Source organism: Bactrocera neohumeralis, chromosome 2, assembly GCF_024586455.1.
Source record: "Bactrocera neohumeralis isolate Rockhampton chromosome 2, APGP_CSIRO_Bneo_wtdbg2-racon-allhic-juicebox.fasta_v2, whole genome shotgun sequence".
NCBI classification, from domain to species: Eukaryota; Metazoa; Arthropoda; class Insecta; order Diptera; family Tephritidae; genus Bactrocera; species Bactrocera neohumeralis.
The window spans coordinates 47,294,342-47,321,924 of NC_065919.1; the positions used below are offsets into that span (position 1 = coordinate 47,294,342).

At 35.5% G+C, this 27,583-nt stretch overlaps 2 protein-coding genes across 3 annotated transcripts in view; one reads left to right on the forward strand and one right to left on the reverse strand.

Moving 5' to 3' along the window:
- Window positions 1-27,583, reverse strand: part of LOC126750940 (synapsin) — a 164,179-nt gene that overhangs the window by 29,528 nt on the left and 107,068 nt on the right. The window lies entirely within an intron of this gene.
- The window catches only part of LOC126750992 (tissue inhibitor of metalloproteinase), a 66,178-nt gene continuing 57,346 nt past the window's right edge, over window positions 18,752-27,583 (forward strand). For both annotated transcript variants that reach the window (XM_050460879.1, XM_050460880.1), the window contains exon 1: window positions 18,752-19,236. The gene's annotated coding sequence lies outside the window, so the exon portion shown is untranslated. The remainder of the gene's footprint in view (window positions 19,237-27,583) is intronic.

The window sequence follows — 27,583 nt, forward strand, 5'->3', positions numbered from 1 at the left end:
TACAGGGAATTAAAAAATTCATCTCGGCCAAAAAATGGAATTAACTCGTGAACATTTTCGTGCGATCATTTTTCACAACTTTCGACGTGGATTATCACGACAAGAGTGCATCGATGAACTAAAATCTTTATATGGCTATGAAGCACCATCTTATAGCACTATGAAAAACTGGTACAACGAATTCAATCGTGGCCGACGCTCACTCAAAGACGAATTCCGTGAAGGTCGTCCAAAAACAGCCGTTTGTGCCAGAAAACATCGATGCCGTACGTGAACTGATAATGCAAGACCGTCATGTAACATACCTTCAGATAGAGGCATGCCTATGCATTTCTCCCACCAGCATACATTCAATATTGCATGAACACCTGACCGTAAAAAAGGTTTGTTCTCGTTGGATCCCGCACAATTTGACAATCGCTCAAAAAACGGCTCGTGTGGATTGGTGTAAAGAAATGCTGAAAAAATACGATCGCGGTGCTTCAAAAGACGTTTATAAGATCATCACAGGTGACGAATCATAGATCTATGCGTATGAGCCCGAAACAAAATAGCAATCGTCAAAAAAAAAAAATAAAAAAAAAACATTTTCGTTGATAAATATGCCTATTTACATTATTAGGCCAGAAATATATATAGCAACCTACGTATAAGCTGCCATATGCTACAGTGGGCTGATCAAAAAAATGTCTTCGGAACTTGTATCGTTACTTTAGACTATAATCCATGGTAAATTTCGTCCAGATATGTGTCAAATATGACACTGTTATATGCTATAGTTGTCCAGTATCGGCAATCCCGATAGATGAGTGCTCTTGAGAGGAGAGAAGGACGAGTATAAAATTTTAGATCGATATCTCAAAAGCTAAGGGACTAGTTCGCGTATACACGAGCAGACGGTCATGGTTTCAACTCGTTTGGTTCATCATTTATATATATACCCTTTATATGATCTCGACGTTTCCTTCTGCGTGTTACAAACTTTGCAGTAAAATAAATATACCCTATCCAGGGTATAAAAAAAATGTTTGATTTAATGTAGTTTTATTTTCTGGCTTGCAGCCAGCAATGTAAGTGGTCAAAGGCGACGCGTAGCGAGTATCAGCGCATTATATTCCCACTGACGGTGAGTGCCTGCTTTTCATTTGTTTCACCAAATTTCCACGAATATGTAATGGATTTTTTCATAAAATGCCAATTAGCCACTTATCCACACATTTCACATTTGGCGCCCGGTGTCTTTATGTACGAGGGTGGATTAAAATATTTGTGAACTTTAGAATTTACAAAAAAAAAAAAAAAAAATCAGTGTAAATGCAACTCTGCTTTCGTAAATTTATAAATATTTCTGTATATAACACGCACATTGTAGCTTCAGATCAAAATTAATAAAATGTATTCTTTCACATTATATAATTACTTTTTGCTTAAAACTGGAACGATGTAGGTTGTCAAAAAAGTCTTGCGGTATTTTCGCTAGTTCTAGTTTTATTCGTCGCATCGGGTCATGTATACCTTTTTGGAAAGCTCATTTCACGCACAAACACGTGTTTGATTGATTGTCGTTTCTTTTAAGTCGTTCGTGAGTTATAGCGTCGCAAACATGGAGCAAAATAAAGAGAAAATACGGCATATTTTACAGTACTACTACGATAAAGGCAAAAATGCATCTCAAGCCGCCAATAAAATTTGTGCAGTTCATGGAACCGAAACAGTTTCCATTTAGTTTCCATTTCCACCGCACAACGCTGGTTTCAACGTTTTCGTTCTGGTGTAGAGGTGGTCGAAGATGCACCACGCCTGTCGTCGAAAATTGCGATAAAACCGCTGAATTGGTCGAAAGAGACCGGCATAGTAGCAGCCGTCGCATCGGTCAAGAGCTGGACATGAGTAATCAGAAATGCATTTCAATTTCAATAAAAAAAAAAATCAATAAAAATACCGCAAGACTTTTTTGACAACCATTATATCTTGATGACAGATGTGAAGACTGCAGCTAGAAGATTTCGAAAATCAAACAATAGGTAAACCAGCTATTCAAACACGGTGCCGAAAAACTGTCAAGGTGCATGCATCAGCTTCTTTTCAAGATATAGTCGGATGAAAGCATGCTCGACGATTGGACCTAATCCAGGTCGCTTTACATCTGGAAAATCTACTAATGAGCAGAGTTTTTGACCATGCGCTAAATATTGGAAAAGACTAGTGAAATGAAGATCGACACACACCACCTCTTCGTTGATTTTAAAGTCATCAGCAGCACTAAAAGAAACTGCTTTTTTGCTGCTATGTCTGAACTTGGTACTCCCGCAAAACTAATAAGGCTGTGTAAAGTGACGTTGAGCAATACCAAAAGCTTCGTAAAGATCGGTAAGCACCTCTCAAAGTCGTTCGTAGCAATCATGTGACTTCTTCAGTCTATTGCTGGGAAAAATAATATGAGCTGCAGAACTTCATCGAGCAGGTACAATCTTTTATAAGAGTGTACAGCTGCTGGCGTATGTCGATGATATTGTTATAATTGGCCTCAACCATCTTACTGTTAGTTCTGCATTCTCCAGACTCAATAAGAAAGCGAAGTAAATGGGTCTGGTAGTGAACGAGAGCAAGACGTAATATCTCCTGTCATCAAACAAACAGTCATCGCATTCCACGATGGGAATATCACTGTTGGCAGTCATAACTTTAAATTCGTAGATAACTTCGTCCATCTTGGAACCAGCATTAACACTAACAACAATGTCAGCCATGAAATTCTACGCAGAATCACACATGACAATAGGTTCTACTTTGGACTTAGTAGGCAATTGACAAGTAAAGTTCTTTCTTGACGAACAGAGACAAAACTCTACGAGTCCTTCATCTTTCCCGCCCTGCTTTACGGTGCGGAAGCATGGACGCTGACAACATCTGATGAGTCGGCATTACGAGTTTTCGAGAGAAAGGTTTTGCGGAAGATTTATGATCCTTTGCGCATTGGCAACGGCGAGTACCGCAGTCGATGAAAAGAGATATACAACGACATTTACAAGTTACAGTTCAAGGGATTAAGAAGCAGAAGCTGCGCTGGCTAGGTCATGTTATCCAGATGGAAGAGAACCTCCAGCTTTGAACATTTCCAACTCAGTACCCGCCTGAGAGGAGAGAAGACCTCTACTTTGTTGGAGAGATCAAGTCGAGTAGGTTTCAGCTACTCTTGGTATCTCGAATTGTCGCCAAATAGCAAAAAGAAGAAAGGACTGGCGCGGTGTTGTTAACTCGGCTATAACCGCGTAAGCAGTATCTACGCCAGTAAAAAGGAAGAGGTATATATGAGGAACATCCAGGCATACATCAAAAAAGCGTCAAAAGCTCCAATAACGGTGTAAGATGTATAAATTATGCAGTTAAAACAAAGCTAAAAACTTTAAGGCTCGACTGATCATCACAACATTTTCTAAAATAATACATAATCTAATCTAATAAAAAGGCACCTGCTTTTAAAAATTTTCTCTGAAACATATAGATTTTTGAAACAACATAAAATCAATACAGATTTAGGCCCAAAGGGAACAAGAAAGCCACTTTTTCATTAGCTAATTTTCTTTCAGTTAATTTTCCCAGATTTATCGAACTGCCTCTCATGCGAAATTTCTTAATTTTACTTGCCCATGCCAGCTAGTTTCATAATTTCATTTATTTTCGTCATACAAAAATTTTTCCTAAATAACCTTCACATTGAAAATGAGTTTGATCAATACAAGCATTAATTTCATTTAGAAATTGTGAGCGCACTTGCGAGTACTTTGTTTTAAAAATTCATAATGTTGTTTCTTTTATTTTTTCCGCTAATAATAAACAAGTGAGTAATGAGCAATATTTTTAGTTCGGCCAGTACACCGGGAAAAGTGTGCAATTTCACTAGAATTTTTGATGCAAAACCAAAAATATTTCTTCCGCTTGTTATTGAAATATTATTTATAGCACATTTTATAATCGGTTCATAGGTTTCTTAGAACTGTGACTGGCAAATTATTGCCCATATTTAAATTATTCATCTTCTTCCGGTGGGATCGGATGTTATCTATAGTTTAAATTTATTTTCACAATGTGATTAGTTTGAAACTTAGTTTTCTTAGTCATCTATTGTAGTAAAAACTGATTTGTCCGGAACCGAAAGCGAGTTTTTTGGCGAGCTAATTTGATATGAATTTCGTAGTAATCACAAACTCAAAGTTTTGCATTAAAATTAGGTCTTGCTCACAATTTCTGTCGACCCAAAGCTCTTTATTCCCATTAATCTATATTTAGGTTAGGTGAATAAGCTGATTTCTTGTGAGACTAGGAATAATCACACTTAGATAGCTAGAGAAGCCTGTCTGCTGTTATACCCAGAACTCCTAGGTATCCATTTATATAAACAAGACATTATTTAGGAGACACCGCTATATATATTTTTGTAGACAGGGTTCAGAATTGGACCCTTCGGAGTAAAGACTAACTTTTTCTAAAGATAATTTCTTTACAGCCCTCAATGATAACATTTTCGTCAACTGGTATTTACAGAAATCTGGCAGCCATATAAAAAGCTCTTTGTATAATCCTATTGCCTAAGGTTAGGACTTTCTTCTGTATGACCTTTTTTTACGATATGCTGTCTTTATAGTTATACATTGTTTATTTGAAGTGCGTTCCTAAGAAGAATTGATAGAGTTAAGTCCTTTCTTCTAGAGCCCGGCCATATAAATTATGATACATGTTTAATTTTTACGGCGATATTTACTCATAATAAATGAAGGAAGCAATCATTACACTACCGACAACAAGACATTTAAGTAATCCAATTGTAAAACAATAAAAATTAATTTGCTTAAAGCTCACACGGAAACTGATTCTCAATCTACTCCAATAAAACATTTAATGAACCACATAAATCTCCATTGCTGTAGCTATTCATTCATAGAGTAGATTTATACGATGCTTGTATCATTGATAAATCTATACGCTGAGTCATGCAGTCTTGCCAAAGATTACCGCCCGCCTTTGCTCACCAGCGCGCTCAGAAGAGCCGAGCATAAATTAAAGCACTCAACAGTCTTTAAATGATATTTTGCCGATGCATAATAAATCTTCACATGAAGTGTAATGCGAAGCACGTGTTCGCCGCGCTTACGAATCGGCGAAGGAATGACGCGATGACAGTATCAATTGCTGTCGCAATGAGATCGAGTTGGAAGAGGCGTTCTTATGACGAACTGGTGCAATTGAAGCGTTCTAAAATCTAAAACAAACAAACGCTTTTTTAAGACAGCCACGTCATGAGTAATTAGTGGAATTTCAGAGATGGGCACGGCTTAAATTGCAATGGGTTGTCCACAAGTTTTGATCGAGTTTGCTTTGGAAATACAGAAACACACGTTTGGAAAATTTTTACTTTATTACTTTTCTGAATATACAAGGTCTGTCGCAAAAGAAACTGGATTGGTAAAAAAACAACAACAAATTAATATTTTTCAAAAGTTATATTTTTTTATTCAAAGTAGTTTCCTTGTGCTTCGATACAGCGTTTAGCCTGGTCAGTTAGCATTTCAAATGAGTGTTTAAGGTCATTTTTCGGAATGCTCTTGAGAATATCGGTCGTCGCCTTTTGGATAGCTGAAATGTCCTGAAACCAGTGACCTTTCATGGGCAAATGAAGTTTTCCAAATAGGTAAAAATCACAGGGTGCCAGATCAGGTGAGTAGGGTGAGCAGGGTGAGTGAATATTGGTTAATATGGAGTTTTTTGTCAAAAAATCAGTGACAAGCGTCGACCGATGACACGGCGCATTATCGTGCAACAGGCGCGAGGACCCTGCCTCACGGTATTGTGGTCGAACACGACGAATGCGTGACAAAAGACGCTTCATAACACCAAGGTAAAACACAGCATTAATCGTTTGGCCAGGTGGGACGAACTCTCGGTGTACAATACCCTCGGAATCGTAAAAACAAATCAGCATTGTCTTTATTTTTGACTTCTGAAGACAACCGACTTCTGATCGTCACAGAGGTCCTCTCGACCTTCTTGGAATCGCTTAAACCACTCATGCACATTACTACGGGATAGGCACTGATCACCATGAACTTTTTTCATCATTTGAAATGTTTCAGTAAACGTTTTCCCAAGTTTAAAACAAAATTTAATATTTGCTCTTTGTTCAAAATGCATTTTACGACCGATGACCAAAAGCTGCTGTCACTTTTTGATCGATAACATCGATTGTAGTTATCCAATTGTGTTAAAATTTTTACGAAATGTCAACAAGAGATCAACTTTTTATTTCATATACAAACCAATAGGTGGCGCCACCAGAAACAGTTATATTTAAAAAGTTCTGTTTCTTTTGCGACAGACCTTGTATGTATATGTATACACTTGTATATAGAGCTGTGGTTTGTGAGCTGGACTCAACGGATGGACCTTCTGAGAAGTAGCCGCGGCCAACATTTGAAAGAGTTAATCTCTCATTAAATTTTATGTTTCTGTATTTATTTTTTAAGTAGGGAACCTCGAAATGGATCATCCTTATAATGAATGATTCAGTGAGATCAAATCTGTATAAATTTCGACAGTTCATTTTTAGCGCTGCCACTCGGTTTGCATGATTAGAATAATGTGTTCGATACGCTACTCTCTAACGCTTGGTGAATAGAAAACAATTCATTTGCCAACTGGGTATCTTCAAAAAACCAAACTGAGTGATGTCGGTGTAGACTTCGTATCACATATCAATTAATTACAAACAGCTGTGTGTTTGTGTGTATATCCATGTACATTTATTTGTCAGTTCGGTATGTAAGCGCAGACAAATGTACGTATGTACATATGTACTAAGTGTCTACCACGCGCTGCGTCAATTGGATATTTTAAGCGCGCTGAGATAATTCCGCGGCCGTAAAAAAAATGAAAATAATTTAAGGCGAGCGATAAAAGGAAATCAGTGTGGCGCGCTGCAAAATCTACTCATAAATTCTTCAATGTAAATGCTCAGCGTAATTCTGCGAACTGTGCGCCTGCTACGTGGCGCCCACCCGAGCACACCGTTCACCCGCTTAGCTCAGCTTGGAGCAGCTTACAACTCATCTCTATGTATCTGCAGCGAGTTGCCGCTGTCGCATTATGCCAATTAGGGCAAATGTATTTGCTTTGGACACACTCATTCCTTTATCAATCACACTAATATTATAGTATGTAGACTCCTCCGCCCTCCTGTTGCCCGCCCGCCCGCTTGTTGGCCTGCCGTCTCTTACCATCTCTAGCACATTCTAGCGGCCAATTATAATTTGCATTCGCACTTGTCAGCTGCGTGGGCGTGCGAATAACTGCCCGCTGCTGCGATGGCAAGCGCGCTCGTTCGCACAGCTGCCACAAATAGCAGGCTGCAACTGCAACAATTGCACTTAGTTGTCCTCAATGCACGTCGTTTGTGGTGTTCGAGCTGTTGCTATGCTTGTTGTTTTTGTGACTTTCGTTCGCCGCGCTGTTGTCATTCGTAGATATTCCGTGTTATGTAAACGACTGAGGCTGTGACTGACATTGTTGTTGATGTTGTTGTTGTTGTGCTTGTTTATGCGTGGGCTCGCTGATAAGCTGGTGGTTTGCGGTTAGTAGTGTGACATTTTTGCTCATGACACCACATTGCGTCACCACTTTCGCGTCGTCTGTACAACAACAGTAATAATAACATATTGTAGTACTACGTTTATATATGTGTGGGTGTACATACTTATATATGTACATATGTATATAGTACTACAACCTTTTCTCAGAAATCAAAGAGTATAAAATTTTTATTGTGGGCGTTTTTGCGAAATTATTGCTTTTTCCACCGATTTGTTAACCTTGAAGCTCTTATTACGATAATATTCATAAGTGAATAGTATAGTACATTTATATTTTTATTCATACGTAAAATTAAAGAATTTCGCATAACATACATACATACATACTTTTAGTGCCAAAATATTATTCATTTGCAAAAAATATAGAAGTCCAAATATGTGAAAACTGCAGCGCTGCATACTACTGTGGGCAAAAAATAGTAAGACTTTTTAATGAAAATTTATTCGTCGAAATATTTTATTTCAAGTTTGGTATGACATCTGTGCCAAATCATCTTTCTGAAGTACATAAAGTGCATTCGACGATTTTTACGATGAGTGAAATTATTCAACAATGAAGTTCCATTAAATTTGCTGTACGGAATCAAGTTTCTGTTGCCGAAACATTCAAAATGTTAGAAAAGGCCTCCGTGACAACACTGGTAAACACTGTTTTTGTTACATGAACTTTGTTATGATTTTTATTTATGTTGGTGTACCCTCATTAAATAATTATATATAACAGTTTTGTTTCTATCACATCCAGTTTTCTTTGTTTACATAACTGCACATAAATGTTGTGTAATGTGTGTGAGGCTCTTTTTAGGTTATGCTAAACAAGAACCTAGATATTTGTCATTTGCTATACCAATGATTTGGACGGAACCAAAGGATCATGTAAGTGATTGTTATTTTTGTTTGACTCAAACAAATCCAAACACACTATCCAGTATCCAAACTTGTCTTTGGCCAAGAGACCCATCCTACATAGTGCCGAACTGCCTGTGCCGATACCTCCAAATCGATCAAAAAGTGAGAATTCTTGTCCGATAGATGGAGATGGATTTTCATATCTAAAAGAGAAATTCCCTAAACCCAGAGAGGCGAAAATCAAAGAGGGAATATTTGTAGGCCCAGAAATACGGCAATTGATGAAGGATAAGAGCTTCGAAGAAAAACTGAATAATCAGGAAAAACTCGCCTGGCAATGTTTTGTGAATGTTGTTCAAAATTTTCTAGGTAACCATAAAGGGGAAAATTACAAAGATTTTATAAATGAACTTATGATAACATTTAAAGCTTTGAGGTGTGATACTCGTATGTCCTTGAATATAGATTTACTGGACTCTGGGTGCTGTGAGTGACGAGCAAGGTGAGAGGTTCCATCAAGACATTTCCTTAATGGAGAAGCGTTATCAAAGGAAATGTAGTCCAGGAATCAGTGGCGAACGCAGGAAAAAAATTTGGGGGGGGGGGGTTTTAGGTAAAAAGACAATGTTTCATTATTTTATTCACAAATTGAAGTGTAAACTTCTTTTATTTATTAATAATAATAATACCCAACGATTACCCTCCTCCCGCCCAACCGACGCGAGGGGCGCAATCCGCGAACGAGCGGAATTAGCCGAGTCATAAAAGGCAAGAGAGTTTTAAGCGTTGCGATCTTAAGCTGCTCAGCTACAGAAACAAAAATTTCAACAGCCGAAATTAAGAATTAGATTAAAGTTTATAATTATTAAATGTTACTTGTTAAGAGTAGATAAAATATTTTTTTTAATGGTAAAGAGTGAGTCTGTTAGATCAAATGTGCTGGAATGAAAATTGAAATCATGACATATACGGCGGAATGGTTCGTTTAACTCAAAATTTGTTCTAGAAAATTTTAAAAGTAAGGGTCTAAACTGCCTGGTAGGGCGAGCGGGAACGTTAAAATTAATATCAGATAAGAGAGATGGGCTACAGACTGACCCATTCATGAGTTTTACAAGAAATATTGTATTTATAAGTTTTAAACGGTTACTGTAAGGGGGAAGATTTAAACTGGAATCCCAATGCAAATGATTTAAGGCAAAAAGTAAAAAATGTTTTTGAACGGACTCTAACTTATCCGAATGGACTTGGTAACTAGGGTTCCAAACCACAGAAGCATACTCCAATATAGGCCTCACCAGAGATGTAAAAAGAATTTTTGTGGTAAGCGGATCTCTAAATTCTTTAGACCAACGTTTAACAAAACTAAGAGCACCTTTAGCTTTAAAAACCGTGGAAGATACGTGAAGATTAAAATTGAGTTTGGGGTCCATAGTTACTCCCAGATCAACAAAACTGCATACTTGCTCCAACCTAAAGTTTTGTATTGCGTATGAGGTAGCTCTACGTGAAAAGCACATCGTTTTACATTTTTTAAGGTTCAATGGCATGTCATTTCTATCACACCAAGAAACTAGGTTGTTTAAGTCTGTTTGCAACTGACATCTTTCGCTGTTTGAAGTATATGTTTTAAAAAGTTTTACATCGTCAGCATATAATAAAACTTTTGAAAACTTAACAACAGATGATATGTCGTTAATGTCATTGATTATGTCAGAAAAAGTATCTTTAAATATGACTTGTTGAATTCTATTACTAAGATAAGAAGCAACCCATTTTAGAAATATTGGTTGAAAACCAAGAAGATCAAGTTTATTCAAAAGAATTGAATGGTTTACTTTATCAAAAGCTTTACTAAAATCTGTATATATAACATCAGTATTCTTATTCTCCCTAAAGCCCGTTGATACATGTGATACAAATTCAAGCAAATTAGTTGTGGTAGATTTCCCTTTACGAAAACCATGCTGAGAACAAGAAATTAGTGGAGAGATCCGGAAGGTTATGTCGTCTGTTATAATTGCTTCAAAAAGTTTAGGTATTGCAGGCAACTTTGCTATTCCCCTATAGTTTTCAATAGATGACCTAAATCCACTCTTATGCAAAGGAATTATAAATGACTTTTTCCATATGGATGGAAATAAGCCTTGCTTAAGAGATGAGTTAAATAGTTTTGTTAGGGGTTGGTATATATATTTGGCACATTTCTTAAGAAAGCATGAGGGAATCATATCTGGGCCGTAATTGTATTTTTTCTAACATATTTAACTGATTTAAGACGTCTGCTTCGGAAATGGTAGGTGCATTAATGACAGAAATCGGACATAACTTGTGCTGATGCGGAACATTTTGTGGAGATTTTGAAGAGTAATTGGACCTAAAGAATTCAGCGGATTTTTTGGGCCATAACATTTAAAATCTTTTCCTCCGTCACGTCTATATCTCTATGGATATTCAAGAGAGCCATTCCGTTGAGGCGTGCTTCTCCAGTTTTATTTCTTAAATATGTTTTAAGCCTGCGAAGTGAGGAAAACGAGCGTTCACTTGAAGCGACAGATATAGGGATTGTTGCTCCAATCTTTAAAAACGATGCACTGTTTTGAAAATTTTTGCATCGCAACAATTCAACGCGTCTAAAAAAGTTTTGGATCTCTTTGTTTGATTTAACCAGTTCCTGAAAATATATTCAAAATTTTAGTTAGAAAATATAATCTGAAGAAAAGATTTTTAACCTTTTCCACATTCTAAATTCAGCAACGAAATCATCGGGATCTTCTAGATCAGCAAAAATTGTTCTAAAACACGAACAATCATCTGCAATAACGTCAAGATCTATGCATTTATTTGGCAAAATGTTTTCAATTTTGGAAAGCAGCTCTCGATGTTTTAAAAATCGTTCATTGATTTGGTCCAAAAAATGACCTAAAAACGGTATATAAATTGATCTGCGGTAATATTCTTCCGGTTCGCCTTCATAATTGTCGCGATTAGTTTGCCGTTTCGCCAAACGCGGAATTTTGATTTCTAAATCTAATTCTGCGGCTATTGTTTTAACTGATTCAAAAAGGAGTTTAAACGATTGTCAAGTGTTGCCGCGAGCTAAAACAAATTAAGTATATGTTGCGAAGCAAAAAAAGTATCAAAAAGTATCAAAAGCACAACCGTTGTTTTAAAGATTTTCATTTGAAAAACAAATAATAAGTAAAGTTGTGTATCTAATTCAGACCAGTTTTTTCTGGTTGTTTTTATTAAAAATATAGACATTTTAGTTAAGACACTCAAGTATTTTTTTGCAAATAGCATAATTTTTTTTAATTTAAATTTATTTCACAACAGTTTGCTCATGGAACGAAAACTAAAAGTCATAATAAATGAGTTTTTATTTTTCCTTTATTATGATTAAAAATAAACTCTAAAAAAAAGTAATAGAAACCTTATTGGTGACTTTTCAGTTCAGAACTAATTTTCAAAAGAAGTCCATTTTCGACTCACAATTCCCCTTAAATCTAAAAAAATCCAGTTTAGCAGCCACAGAGTTATAAGGCAAACTCATTACTTTGAAGTAAATTAAAAAAAATCTCTGTCCAGTTTATATTTTTCTGGGTTTTTTAATTGGCCTACATTCCCACAACTTTTTAATACTATCCAGATACAATAGGTTTGTTTTTAGTTTAACATTTTCATAGTTTCAAAAAATTAAATTCTATCAGCAGAAAAGTATTAAAATAGGCCGTTTGTGAAAAAAAAGTATCAAATCACAAAATTTAGAAAAAAAAAGTATCAAAAAAGATACAATTGTATCAAAACGGCAACGCTGTTAGTGACTAATGTATTCATTTATTTTACATATTCATACAACGTCGGCAGAAAGATTGCTTTGAAACCAACAAATTACAATTTTTCAAATGACTATGTAGAATTAAATTCTATTATTTAAAAATTCAATTAGTTTGGGGGGGTTTTAACACCCCAAAACCCCCCCCCCCCCCTGCGTTCGCCCCTGCCAGGAATGCTAGCAGACCATTGTTGAAGACTTAAAAGGGACCTACCGGAAGCCAAATATTCAAGAAAATCATAAGTATCTATTAGATATTAAGAAATAATTCTGTAAGTGTGGCTGAATTTTGTACTTTTTACGAAAATTTATGTTTTGATGTCACAAGAAAACATTATTATTTGGTCGTCCAAGTATGTATATTCAAACTTTGATATAAATTTTCATGTGACAAAAAAAATTACAAATTTGTTGACCAGTGTAATTGTTCGTCGCGAGTAAGTGTTTTTGATTGGTCGAAATTAATCAAAGAGGGTCGGAAACGTGTTGACGACGAACCACGTTCAGAACGGCCATCAATATAACTGATGACACGTAAATAAAATAAAGAAATTGGTGCTTGAGAATCGGCGATTAATAATCAGAGATCTTACTGGCATCATTGGAATTTCGAAAGAATCAGTGAAACGCATTTTGAAATTTCATTTGTGATTAGTTCCCAAAGCATTAAATTTTTTTTAAACAGCGTCACGTTAACGTCTCTGAAACAATGCTTTTCGACTACCAGAATGTCATGAAATGTATTACTACTGGCAATGAGTCTTGAGATTATGTTTACGACGCAGAAACAGACGATCAATTGGCCGAATATCGTTATAAAGGTAAAGCGAAGCCGAGAAAAACACGTCAAAGCAGGTCAAAAATCAAGATTATGTCGACAGTTTTATTCGGTGCACCCCAAATTCTTTCCGACCGGCTAAACTGAACAAAGAATACTATTAGAGGGTTAAGCGTCGTTTGCGCGAAGCTATTCGTTAAAAGCGGTCGGCATTATGGGCCGACAACTCTTGGTTGTTGCACCACGATAATGCACCATCGATGCATTGATTCTTCGTGAGTTTTTCGCCAAATTTTCAACCAATATCGCGCCGCAATCACCGTGTTTGCCTGATTTAGCTCCGTGTGACTTCTGGCTATTCAGTAAACTAAAGCGACCGCTCCGGGGAAACCGTTTCAGTCACTCGCTTCAACTTGTTGAGTTGTTGTCGGTAGTGTTCCTTATTAATAGTATCTTCCGATGTTAGAAGCTCATAATACAACAGAACCCTTCCATACCAACAACTGCAGACAATTACCTTGGCGTCATGGATATTCGGGTCTGCCGTGGATTTGGCTGGTTCCACATTTAATTATTTACGTTTAGAGTTGCAATGAATCTTATTTTCATCACCGGTTATAATCTGATGCAAAAGCGAATCTTGGAAGCAGTATTTTTGAAAAGCAAAATCTTCTTTTAACGTATTCTGGCTCCAATTCATATGGCAACAAATTTATTTGTATTTGAATGTATCCGACTGCTTTTAAATGGTGACTCATCTTCAAGCTCTTTTGGCCACCCAGAACGTTCTTCGTTTGCCAAGCCAAAATCAGTACTTTTAAACGCAAAGTATTATAGTAGTGAAATAGAACTGCTTCCAAAAGTACTTTCGCACTTATTTTTCTTATCAAAAAAGACTTTATTTCCTGATTCGGTTTAAGAGAAAAATTTGAAAGATAGTCCTCTACTACGTCCGTACATACTTAATTTCATCTCATGCGTTTAGTCTACAGCTGAATGTTCCTGAAGATTGAATATTACAACATTCCGTCCAATACTCGGAGGGTGAGCAGTTCATGGACATGAGAACATTAACATTCTTAAAGTCATAAATTCGATATAAACAACTAAGAAAGGATTAATTTGGGGTCCAACCGAATATTACATACTCTCGCAACTTGCCAGAATCGAGACCAAGGAAATACCGTTAGGTGCATAAGCTATTAGTTACAAGGGGTCTAGAGCATGTTTCCGCCCAATTTTATTCACAAGGGTGAATCACTATTCGAAAAACACGCTCTCTTAATTTTATTAAGATAAATCATAGATTTGCCGATATAAGTATACGATATAAAGTGAACCGAAAGTACGAAAATCTTTCAATTAGGTATATGGGGCCTAAAGAACTTATTGATCAGATATTACCCGTTGTCTACATACAGGCACACTATTCTTAACAAAAGATTCTCTCCGAACTTCTATAATACATATATCTCATAGATGGGCCAATATTTTCGATAAAAAGTAGGGAATTGGAACTTTGTTCTACATATTCTATATCTGGGCTTCAGTTTTGGCCCGGTTTGGAAAACTTTGGTCAATATTCACGCAAACTTTCATCCCGATACAATTTGCATTCTGGAAAGTCAAAGAATAAGATGAAATTTCAAAATGTGTTATATGGGAAGTAGGTGTGGTTTTAATCCGAGTTTTGAGATACAACTTTGCTTCCGTCGTTTTCCAATAGATGTCTCTATGGTCCAGCACTGGTCGATTAAATCGATTTAATCGTTTTATATCGATCTTGGTCATTTGTGTCAACATTAACCCAACAAAATATTTGTAGAGGTCTGTTTGCATCCCAAACTAATTCTCAACTGAAAATGTCACTTTTTGAGCCGAATTCTCGACATTTGCGGTAAATTTTGCTTTTCTTTTTTAATTCCAAGAAAAGTGCGGCTGAGGACCTGTCCACGCTTCACAGAGGCTGACACATACATAGATAATACTATTACTCTACTACTACCACCTATATGATTTCTATTAGGTATTAAAAAAATATAGAATTTTTGTAAAGCAACTTGTGTTAATTTACAAAAAAAATAGATCATAAAGCATTTCGTGTGTTAATTAAGCATTGCGTTTTGAGGGTATAAGGGAAAACACGTTCGGACCGTTTTTATACAATAAAGCCTTAAATTTATAAAAAAAACGGCGGGAGCAAATTTGTAGACCTAATATTTAGATCACAAAACAAGATTATGGATTGCTTCTTGGATATCTGAGTTGTTTACGCTAGACGCCCTTAGAATATTGTCTCTATTGCCCTTAGGTAATATCAAAGAGCTCTGAAAGTTGTGCTATACAAGAGTGGAAGTAGAAATCAACGACAAAAACCGATCTATCTGCCAACAAGATCGTGTTACCGTTTTTTTTACAACATTGATATTGCAGTTTGGCGAAATCGAACAATCGGTGTCGGAAGTGTAATATATATCCATAATTTACATTAAAGCAGATAAATCATAACCCGTCCGAAAATTGTAAAAAAGTTTTCATATTATTTTACATCATTGAAAATATGCAATTATTTCAAATAAAAAATCAAAGGAACTATGGTATGCAATAGTAATTTTAAAAGCTTTTCTTTCGATCTCTCATTACCTGTTAATATTTAACAAAACCCTAACCACCAATAAATACGTGCGTACGTGTTAGTTTCTAAAGTTATTTCGATTGTTCATGTTGCCTAATCGCATAAAAATGTGAACTCCTATAAATAAGCGCCAGCAAGTGCAATTATCCATAAATGGAAAAAAGATTACAACTTCATAAAGTAGACAAGATTAAATTGAATTGTTGATTTATAAGCGCAACAACAGCAAACGTATTAATCGATCACCGAATAAGGTAAAACAAATGTTCGAGTAATTATATAACAACGTGCATTCAATGAAATGCTGTACCCCCACACATCCATAGATCACTATGCGCTTAAAGTGGCGAGAAAAATATTAGTACTGTTTAATATAGCGTCAAATACTTAGTTGCTTATTAACCAAGTCTTTCATTCAATTTGTGATTTTTAAACAAATACAAATACTATTCGGAGTATTTGGAGAATGGAGTCATGTATAGAAGTTCACGCAAGTGAGGAAAGTTCTCTGAATGCCATTCACTTCGGAGTGGCCAGAAACGACTATTTTACATATGGCTCAAGCATGCCTCAAAAACATCAGAATAACGATACTGCCCAAAACTACCCGTCTGAAGAAATGGAGGTCGATGAGCTAACTATCTTGCAGGAGCCTATTTTGGAATGAAATATTCAAAGATTGTAATTATTCTTTTCCCTTCTCGGGTATTTTCTTTAGGTCAGGTCTACTTCTAATAGGCTGTGAGACGGTGGTTTCCTCGTCTGGCTGGCGGAGCTAGAGGGGAGGACAAGATCAAGACCAGCACTATGTTACAAGAGGACGGTAGAAACACCGCCAACTCATAAAATGAAAAGTTTAAACATCTCCGCCTAGAGAGTTATTAACATCAATGACGAAGATGCAAGTTTAAGGCTGAACATTGGCATTGACGATCAGTCTTTCAGTAAAATCCGCCAATAGGTATATCGAATACCGAATTTTAGGTTCAGTGCGTTTATAGTGAGACTCTGAAATAAAAAGGCGGATGAGGGCAAATATCGCATAGGTACGTAAAGTGCTGTTGAAGTGATCACTTAATGATATGTCGTCTTGCTCAATGAGCGTTGCTACCATGGTAGCTGTGCAGCAGCCCGAAGATCCGCTGCCATCAATTCGAGTCTTCTTGGACGGACTATCCCCCACTGATGGGACCTACGATGATAGAGGACCACTGCAACGAGTCCCCGCATGACTCTAACCACCTATTTGCATACCTGGCTAACCCTACAGATCTGGCACCCCTCTACCTATGGTCCGACCAAGTCGAAACAGCACGTTGAATAACCTCGATGACAACTGAACTTTACCACCCTAACGGGAGCTAGATAACCGTTATAACAACAACAAAAAAGCCGATTCTGTAACAGATACCCACATAGCTGTAGTCCAGATGAACCTGCATAGAGCAATGCCAACCAGGCTGTTGTTTTAAAGAGGATCATTATGGGTAACCAAAAGTGCTCACTGACGACCAGAAATTGCGGCTAGTGGAAGTGTGCCCCAGCTTTTGAATCACGTAATCACAGATGACAAGTCATGGATCTTTGAGTATGAAGATGAAAGGCAAGCATTTTGAGGCGACAGTAGGGATCCAAGCAGCATGCACCTCGGCTCTCAAGGCTATTTTGGAGAGTGCCTTCCGCTGTTAGCGCTGCATCGACGCAGAAGGAGTCTATTTTGAAAGTTGTTAAAGATTTGTAACGATTGGTTTAATAATTTTTTTAAATCGACTCAGTCCTATTATTTTCCGGACAAACCCTGTTTATCATTCCCTTTGAGGATATAGTTGAAAGTATTTTTGAAGATTATAAACTATTTTCAATCCTTAAACATTTCAGTATTTTTTCGAGTTGCATATTTCAAACTTTTTAATCGACAGTGTTCGAGATCAAGATGTATGAACCTACGCGCGCACTCTACAAATCCGCAGCCGTCAAGCGCACAGATGCACAAATCAAAATAGACACACCTGCATACACACACAAACAAATATCATATAACAAATCAACGTTGTCAACGGCTCTATTGCAAAGCGCCAGCGCCAGCGTCAGCGCCCATAAGTAGTATTTATTTATGAGCGACAATCGTTGAGGAGCGCGCTCCACGTCGCGTCTCCCCAACGCGTAAATAATTGTAATCGGAATTTATTACTCACGAGCAAATTAGAGCGCGCAGTAGTTTTTGGTGTTGCACAAATGTATATGTATGTAAATGTGTTTATTTTTATGAAACTATCGACTCGCTTTCGCGGCCAGCGCAGCTTCACCCACATTTAGTGCCTAAGCGGTTCGCGCGATTTATATTACTTAGTTGCTACAACAAATTGCTTAGCTTTTAGCTTTTCCTTTGATTTCCATTGTTAAAAAAGGTAGACACCTAGTTGGTGGCCAGCTGTCGGCTTGTCCCACCCACTAACTGCTCTATCGTGAAGATGCTGCCAGCGGCAATGCATTGTCGATCAACGCGCTGCGCTAACTCACCGCCAATGCGCGGCGTGCGCGACCACGATAATTTATGCACTTGCGGCGCGAATTTGCTCCAGTTAAGAGCGCTGCAAAACGAAATCACAAAAATGAGCACAAATTGGTGGGGCTGCTTGATTTTGAGTGTGAGTTGATTGTGCGCTCGAAGGCACATAATTTGGGCGCGATCGCTCGTCAGCGCTCACCAACAAAAGTACTCACACTCAGCAACTCATGCCTGCGCGCTCAATTGATAAAAGCGCTGAGAGCGTAAGTCTATCTGTAAACTCACTCAAATTTTACGATCTGTGATAACAACGCGCCGCGATCGCTTGTGTTATGCTCGGCATGTCGTCTATTTTTCTCAATTTTTTTTTTTGAAAAATTGAGCGCTTTTTCGCCGGTTACTCAACTCATATGCCTATTTTGATTGAGTGCTTTGAGCGCACACGGTGTTTACTGAGTTTTGTTTGTCGCTTTCTTGATTGGATTTTTAAGCAACGAAACGGTACGTTTTCGGTTTTAGTTCAAATTGGCAGACAAAACCCAAAGCAACGTTCCGATTTGGAAGCGCTCGAAGTTATAGTCAACCGAACATAGACAACTAAGGCAGAAAGTGTGGCAAAATATTTGCCGTGTGATTTATTAGAGTAAAAATAAAAATTATAGCAACAACAACATAATTAGCGAAGTGCCGGAGAGAGTGTTTCTCATTGCGTTGTAACGAAAGTGTTGTTTCTGTGAAATATCGCAAATTTGCAATAAAGTGCAAGGTGTGCAAAACCAAGCCAAATAGTCGAAGTTAGCCCAGATTCGTCATTAACAGTAATCTATGAAATTTTCCGTCAGCGTAGACCGTGTTCGAGTAGTTTCAAAGTGTTGTGAAGTTTTTCATAAATAACTGTTGTTTTTCGTGCAACATTGTGCGTAATATTGACACTTTTGGCATTCAAAACAAAAAGTCCAAAACAGTGCTAGCAGTCTATAAGAGAAGGTGAGTAAGCCGTTTAAGTGTGTTTGTGCGTGTGTTTTCGTTTAAACGCGTTGAAAAGTTGATTTACTTATAATATTCAGTTTTTTTTTTGGTTTCGATGCGTCACTTTCAATGTTGGTTTAATGAGGCTATAATTTTAAATACCTCTTCTTTTATTTAAATTGTTCTTATTTTTTAAATTAATTTTTTTTACTTTCCTTTGATTTTGTCACTTTCAATGTTGGTTTAATGAGGTAATAATTTTGAATATTTTTTCCATTTTTTTTTAATTTATCTTATTTCGTTTTCATTAAAACTTTTCTTATTTTTTTAATTCTTCTTATTTTTTAATTGCGTTTTCTTTAATTTTACATATTTTTTAATAAAATTTTTTTTGAATTTTTCTTTTCTGTAAAATTTTTTTTCTTTAATTTATGTTCTTTTGTTTTCAGTAAAACTTTTCTTATTTTTTAATTCTTCTTATGTTTTAATTGATTTTTGTTTAATTTTACTTATTTTTTAAATTAATTTTTTTTAATTTTTCTTTTCTGTAAAGTTTTTTTTTTGGTTACGATGCGTCACTTTTAACATTATTTTAATGAGGCAATAATTTTGAATATTATTTAGTTTTAATTTTTTTTATTTTAAATTATTTTGTTTTGTAATTTTTCTTATTTTTTTAAATATTTTTTTTAATTATTTTTTAGTTTTTTTTTAATTTTTTTTGTAAAAGTTTTTCTTTATTTATTACTTAATTTAATGCGCGTCGCTTTTATTTCGGCCACCAAATAATTTTGTTGAACAATTTTGTTCCGGCATCGCCTCAGCCACCAGCCGTACTAGTAGCAGCTCTACGCTATTTTTAGGCAACTTTTGCTTGCTTTTTGCTGGCAGTGTCCCTCTGTGGCCCAAACGGCGCGAGTTATGTGCGGTCACTTTTATTTTTTCGGTTTTTTCGCATTTATTTATTTACATTTTTTTTTCTTAAATTTTCATTTTCTCTTTAAAGCCAACCACCGCCGTTTGCATTGCGGCCTACATAGTACATATTTACGTTTTTTTCTACATTTTATTATAAATTTTAATATTTTATTTTGATCGCTGTTTGCATACTTTTTATTTATGCTCGAGTTTTGTGCCGTGTTTGGCTAGTATTCACCGCAGGGAGTTCATATAAAATGGTTTATAGGCCTGTGTGCTTGTGTGTGTGCGCCTACATTTTAAAAGACAATTTGTCTTCGCATTTTATACAACTTTTTCATGTGCTCATATTATTTGTTTTTCCTCCTTTTCTGTGGTTTGCATTGTATTTCTTCAGTTGGTGTTGGCCTGCGGTTGCGTCACTGATTTTATTGTCCGCAATTTGTAAACAAAAGTCTTTTTGTTGTCTCCTTCGGTTTTCTCTTTCAAATTGTGGGCGGTTCAGCATTATGCTTTCATCGTGTCTGCAGATTTGTTTCAGCATTTGACTAATTCTTTTGTGTATTTGCTTATAGCTTTGGTGATTTGTGTGATTTTTTAGGGCCTAACACCAGTTGCTCTCTGCTCGTCGTTTTTTCGAGCTTTGCTGGTTGACTTTGGCGCTTGTTCTTGCTAGTAATAGATTATTACATTTAAAGTTTGTTTCACAAATATATCTATTTGAATTATTGAGCATTGACTCATATAAATATATGCACACGTATATACTCGTACAAGTAAATACAAACGTATGTACATGCCTGGCATTTTAATTCGAATTTCACTCCTTTTATTTACAACACATTTTCATTCACGGCAAACAACAAGTGTCGCGCTTGACTACGAGCTCATATACTACATACAAACATATATAAATTTGTACTCAAACAAATATACATATGTAAGCAAGTATAATACATATACCAGTACAATAAATATCTAAGCATGTGTGTACATATAAGCACTCTACATGTTGCTCATACGCTCCGGTCTGCCCGTTGGCTGATTTGTTGTTGCTGTACGTTGTATTTACACATAATAACCTTGAATGTGTCAATATTTGCATAGCAAATAGCTATTTGTTAGACGAGCTTGTATCAATTAAAAAATACCAAGCTGCAAGTGCAGGCATGCCAGGAAGGCTGGGGTGTGCAGGAGTGGCCGCATAGGCTCATGCACTTACCGCACAATTTACTGCATTTATAAAAATAAAAAATAAAACAAAACAGTAATAAAAATAATGAAAAAATATTTGCATCAGTAAAAAATAATAATATTAATAAAATTATGGAAAAAATGCATTATAACAGGGTTTTATTTCTTTAGAGAAAAGTACAGCAATGGAGAAATTTCTGTAAGTAAACGAACCGTTTCTATTGGTACTGACGACGCTGCACGAGCTGAAGGTTTTTTGAGACTCTCCACATTTCTGTAGTGTGTTCAACAGGCCATAATCTTTATCTCTCGCTAGAAACTATATTCCAATGGATTCAAATCCGGTTGTCCATACGGCCAATCATTTGCAGCTATGAAAACAGGATGCCACTGCTGGGTGGCTTTTACCTTGTTCCTGCTGAATTATACATTGCTTCCCATCGAAGAGGGTATTGCTTAAGTGCTTTACCACGCTTTTTAAAATATGTTGCTAGTACAATTTTTCCCCAGTTTCCCTAGTGAAAAGGTGTGACGCTACTACAGGAGACTACCCACCAAACCATTTGCTGCAGCTGAATGGTGTCCACGTTTTGAAATAGGAGAAAATATTTTCAACTGCAAAAAGGAGACTTTCATCGCCATTGACTGCATGCCACTGAATAAGCCACTTGTATTTGTTGGGCTTAATTGGCTTTAAAAACGTTGTCAGAAGATGACCAGTTGATCGACGCGTCGGTAGTATGACTTCATCGCGAATGAATCTTGGAATTGGTCTGGTTGATATATACGCTACTACAGTAGACTACCCACCAAACCATTTGCCGCAGCTGAATAGTCAGAAGATGGCCAGTTGACCGACGGCAGGAAGTCATAAGGAGTTCATCTCGAATGAATCTTGAAATTAGTCTGGTCGATATATACATTTTCATACAAATTATTTTCTGTATTCGTTAACAGTTTTCATGGCTGAGTTCGTTAATACGTATAGCATATTGTTGCCTTACAAACTGAACAATCGAAATCAGGAGCTCGGGTAGAAAACGAGATACTCGTATCTTCACCAAATTTAGAATGGATTATTACTTAAGACAGTGGTGCAATTTCCTAAAAAAAATGTATAGATTGAATCACTAGAGCATATATCTGACAAACCAAGATCAAAATCAAGTTCTTGTAAGGAATACTTTGTATTTGTGAAAGGTATTTTAGATGCGACCGAAGGTATCGTATTTTCTGATTTTTGTCTGTTTTTAACTGTGGATGTTACACTTTTTAGTATAGAAATAAATAAGCCAAACACAATACTATGCTATGAGGTACGGTTATGCATATTGTGAAATTCTCAACGCTTCTTGTATTAAAAAATAAAAAAAAAATAAAAATAAATAAATTAAAAAATATTCAGAAGTTTGTCTGATAAAAGAACCAAATCCAGTGTCAAAGTTATAAGGTTATAAGAGTGATAGCAGAACATATAAAAACTTACAAAATTAAGAGTTTTGTATATTATAATTTTTTTTTTTTTAATCATACATAGGTATATATGCATGTTTATTGCATATTTTCAGAACTAAAAAGCCATGCTTTAAGTTTTGCGATTGGACAGCCTGGACTGAACAAACCCATTAAATTTCATTTATTTTCTTTATTTTTGATATCAATAAACACATACTTATATCTACCGCACTTTTCATGAGAAGTAAAGTTTTGAATTTAGAAAAGAAGATTTTTTTAATAACTTAACTTAACTTAATATAATCGACACCCAAAACTTTAAACACGTCTTTCTTGAAATGCTGCGTTCAGAGTTGGTAAGGAAACATTCCCCGAAACGACTGTACTGTTTGACTTGAAAATTTCACATAAACTTTACGGATTCATTTTTCAAGTAATGATCGAAGGCATAATGTTTTCGGATTTATTTCAATTTTTGAAGCCACTCAGATGTAATGTTTTCGGATTAATTTCGATTTTTTAAGCCACTCAGAAATGTATAATTTTCCAAAAAAAAAATTTATTTTCAAGCCAATGTAAATTTTTTCCCAAAATCTTTTTTTGGGAAACCAATGAAAACTTTTTCATAAAACAAAAAAATTCTTTGGAAGCCAGCATTTTGTCAGAAATTCTAATTTCGATTAGCCTTTCGATCATTACCTGAATTCATTTACAGTAATAATAATATTGTTTTTTTTATTGTTTTTGAATTAGTGGTAATTTTAAGCTGAAAAATCTTCCTCGCCGCCAGATATCTCTTTTCAGAGCTCCTCCAGAAGAGTGTTTACGGGATCAAGATAATCTTAAAATTTTATAGAATTACTCACTGATTATTAAAGTACATTAAATGCTTTAAATGCGTATTATTTTTATTTTTTCTTGAATAAAATGCCACTTCAAGAAAAAAAACGAAAATTACATTTTTTCTGACTTGCCATTGTATAGAACCTTTAAAAAAAATTCAAATCAAAGCATATATTCTCAAGCTTTGTATGAGATGTTTTTGGTCACAAATCGCAATATTTTTTTTAATAAATGAGTCATGTGTTTGTGCTTCGATCTTCAAACACCACTCGTTCTTATTATCACAGAAGGTTAAATGTGTAAATTTAAATTTTAAATTTTTTTGCTCCTAAATACGCTATGACACACGCTGATAAAGTTCGTAACTCAGTTGAGAATTGCACAGAAAAAGTGAGAAGTAAGCTTAAAATAATAAATTTAATCATAAATATATAAACTTGAAAAAAAAATTGATATAAATACTATTCACATTATTTAAAGCCATAAAAGTCAAATAACAATCAGTAATTAAGACTAACGTTCACTCATTGAAAAAAAAAGCTATTTCCTTTTTGTAATTGATGTCTTGACGAGAGTTTGTAGGCGTCATACCACAGAATGCAGATTGTTTGATGTTCTCTGGTCATACCTTCATAATAAACGCTCCGACAGCATTGAAAACATTAAAAATATTAGTAAATGAGTCACTTCTTGTGGGTAACATTTAAAATGTTTTTTTACTTCTAGCATTTTAGCTGATTGATTCTCAACAGAAGTTATAGGTTTTTAATAAAGATTTTTTTCTGAAACCGCAGGTGGAATGGCGAATTACTACGAGTATTGGGCCTATTTTTATATGTCAGCAAGAAACTATTTTTTTGTTCTTAATTTCTGAGTTATATATATGGTATGTATGTACATATCACCCAAAGCACCACTTTTGCAATTTCATAAAATTTTATACCATATTTATTTGTGTATATTTAAACAGTAATACAAAATTGATTTCCAACTAAAGTGAGTCTCTTAAGGCTTAAAACCAAAACTCATTGTTGAAGAGTACACTTAGTGAGATAAGTGAGAAATTGAAGTGTGTGCGTCAAGTTAAATCAGTTTATCAACAAATACTGTGTTTGTTTGTTTTACAGAAGGATTACGCTCTACTTGAGAAGCTTGCTATAATTTTATTTTTACCTAGAAAACACATTAAATCCGATTGCACTGTAGCTATAATAACTTTGAATTTCTTATAGCATAAAAGGATATAAAAAAATCGTGTTTTATTTTAATCGATCGATTTGTATCGAGCTGTGTGCTTTAGTAGACTGATATCAACATTTCATTTGTAGTTTATAGCACTACTTTGAAGAATGTTCTATGGCAAATTTCGTGAATATATCTTCACAAATAAAACAAAGTTGTCCGTACAAAAACATCATTTCGACTCGTCAGTTTGTGTGACAGCTATATGATATAAAGACTCGCTCTGAACACTTTCTACGAAGATTACATATATCAGGTACTTGGGCAATAATCCATGCCAAATTTAGTAATGATATTCGTCAAATGAAAAAGTTCCACACAAGGACTTAAATTTGATCATTCAGTTTGAATGGCAGCTGTGTATATGTTATGGTGGTCTCAGGTCGGTGCCTACGCCAAAAGCACGTGGGCAAAACTTCTGATTGATATCTCAAAAACTCATCGACTAGTTTGCGTATATACAGATGAACAGACGGACAGACATGGCTATAACGACACAGCTCGCCAAGCTGATCACCTAAATAGTATATATATTTTTTATTTTTATAGGGTCTCCGACGTTTCCTTTGAGATGTTATAAACTTCATAGCACACTTAATATACTTATGTACGCTGTTCAGAGTAAAAAAGATCAGCAGACCATGCAATCAAATCATTTGGTATTTGGTTGCAATTAAAAGATAGATTTCCGAAGTTTTCCACATTTGTCAATGCGCTCTCTATCAGAACATAGCAATCATTATACATTACTTAATAAAAATTTTTGGACCAGTGAGTTTCAATTCAAAAATTGTAGCAAAATTGGTGCATGTATCAAGAGAAATTTGACTTTGCCGGAAATCTCGCAACAGAATCACTTTTACTATCTTACTTATGAAGCGTTAAACTATAGCAGACCATACTAGATTAACAGCACGTGTGTAGCTAAGAGTTTTAGCGCAATCTGCTTTCATATACATATGTATGTATGTATGTAAGACAATTGGAATTTCATTACCATTCTTGACTCTCTCGTATGTACATACATATATTCTCGGGAATTTTAGATTCTTTATCTCTATTATCTTTGCCAGCGCGAATTTTTCCACTTTTTATTCCGTATTTATTGTCTAAGATAGCGAACAAAAAAAACTTTTTATATAACTGTATATGTATGTACATACATATGTATATATGCACATATAAATAGTGTCTTCTTCATTCTGTCTTATATACCTAAGTAATTTTGCATGTCTGTAGTAATATAGTTATAGTCTCTCTAATAGCCACCGCAGTTGAGTAAACAAACAGCACACAATTTACATTGGACATGTGTCTGATTATGTAAATATTAATGCAAGTGAGCAATAGTTTTTCTTTGGTGTGTTAGAACAGTTGTAGAGCTTCCGTACGAGTTAATTTCTAAGAAAAAATTAAAGTGCATATACATATGTGTGTATGCCATTTTACTAGTAATGATATCATAATTAAATGTATCACATATCAATTTCATTTGTTTGCAAGTATGAAAGTACTTATGTATGAATGAACATGTATATTTATAAGAAATTTCGAGGTAACAATATTATTTTTTAGTTGAGTAGAGTTGTTTATTGGGGGTACAAACAGAGACGGTTCCACCAGAAAGCTTTACGGGTATATACTACTGATGGTGTGTTATATAATAGGTTGTCAAAAAAGTCTTGCGGTATTTTCGCTAGTTGGCGCTGAAAGCGCGTAGTTCTAGTTTTATTCGTCGCATCGAGTCATGCTATACCTTTTTGGAAAGCTCATTTCAGCGCTAACACGTGTTTGATTGATTGTCGTTTCTTTTAAGTCGTTCGTGAGTTATAGCGTCGCAAACATGGAGCAAAATAAAGAGAAAATACGGCATATTTTACAGTACTACTACGATAAAGGCAAAAATGCATCTCAAGCCGCCAATAAAATTTGTGCAGTTTATGGACCCGATGCAGTTTCCATTTAGTTTCCATTTCCACCGCACAACGATGGTTTCAACGTTTTCGTTCTGGTGTAGAGGTGGTCGAAGATGCGCCACGCTCCGGAAGGCCTGTCGTCGAAAATTGCGATAAAATCGCTGAATTGGTCAAAAGAGACCGGCATTGTAGCAGCCGTAGCATCGGTCAAGAGCTGGGCATGAGTCATCAAAAATTCATTTCAATTTCAATAAAAAAAAAAAATCTATAAAAATACCGCAAGACTTTTTTGACAACCCATTATATGTATGTACTTACATTTATTTCCATACGAATTTATTGTTACTTCAAAATGCATTTTATTTACTGTTGAGTTTTTTGATAATCTAATATATATATGTAATATGCGCGTTTATCTATATCTCGCTATGGACATTAGGGTGGGTCAAAATAATCGTTAGTACTCTGAAAAATTGGTTGGTAGACACCTCTGAAATGCGCTTCCCAAGTATGAGCTCTTAGTTGTAAAGAGAAGATTCTCCATCTAACGATTTTCTAATTTGTTCTTTCAGCGGAAGCTGAAAATTTTTTCTTCTACATACGAGTACATACATATGTACATATGTACTTGTATGTGTAATATAATATAGTGAATCGTAAGCAATAACTCAATTTCAATTTTTTTGATGATACATACTTTGTTTGGCATTTTAGGTAACGATAGAAGTAATGTAAATTGCTTTTCCAAAAATCAAAAGAACTCCAATCCTATTTAATACATTAAGAATTTAATAAAT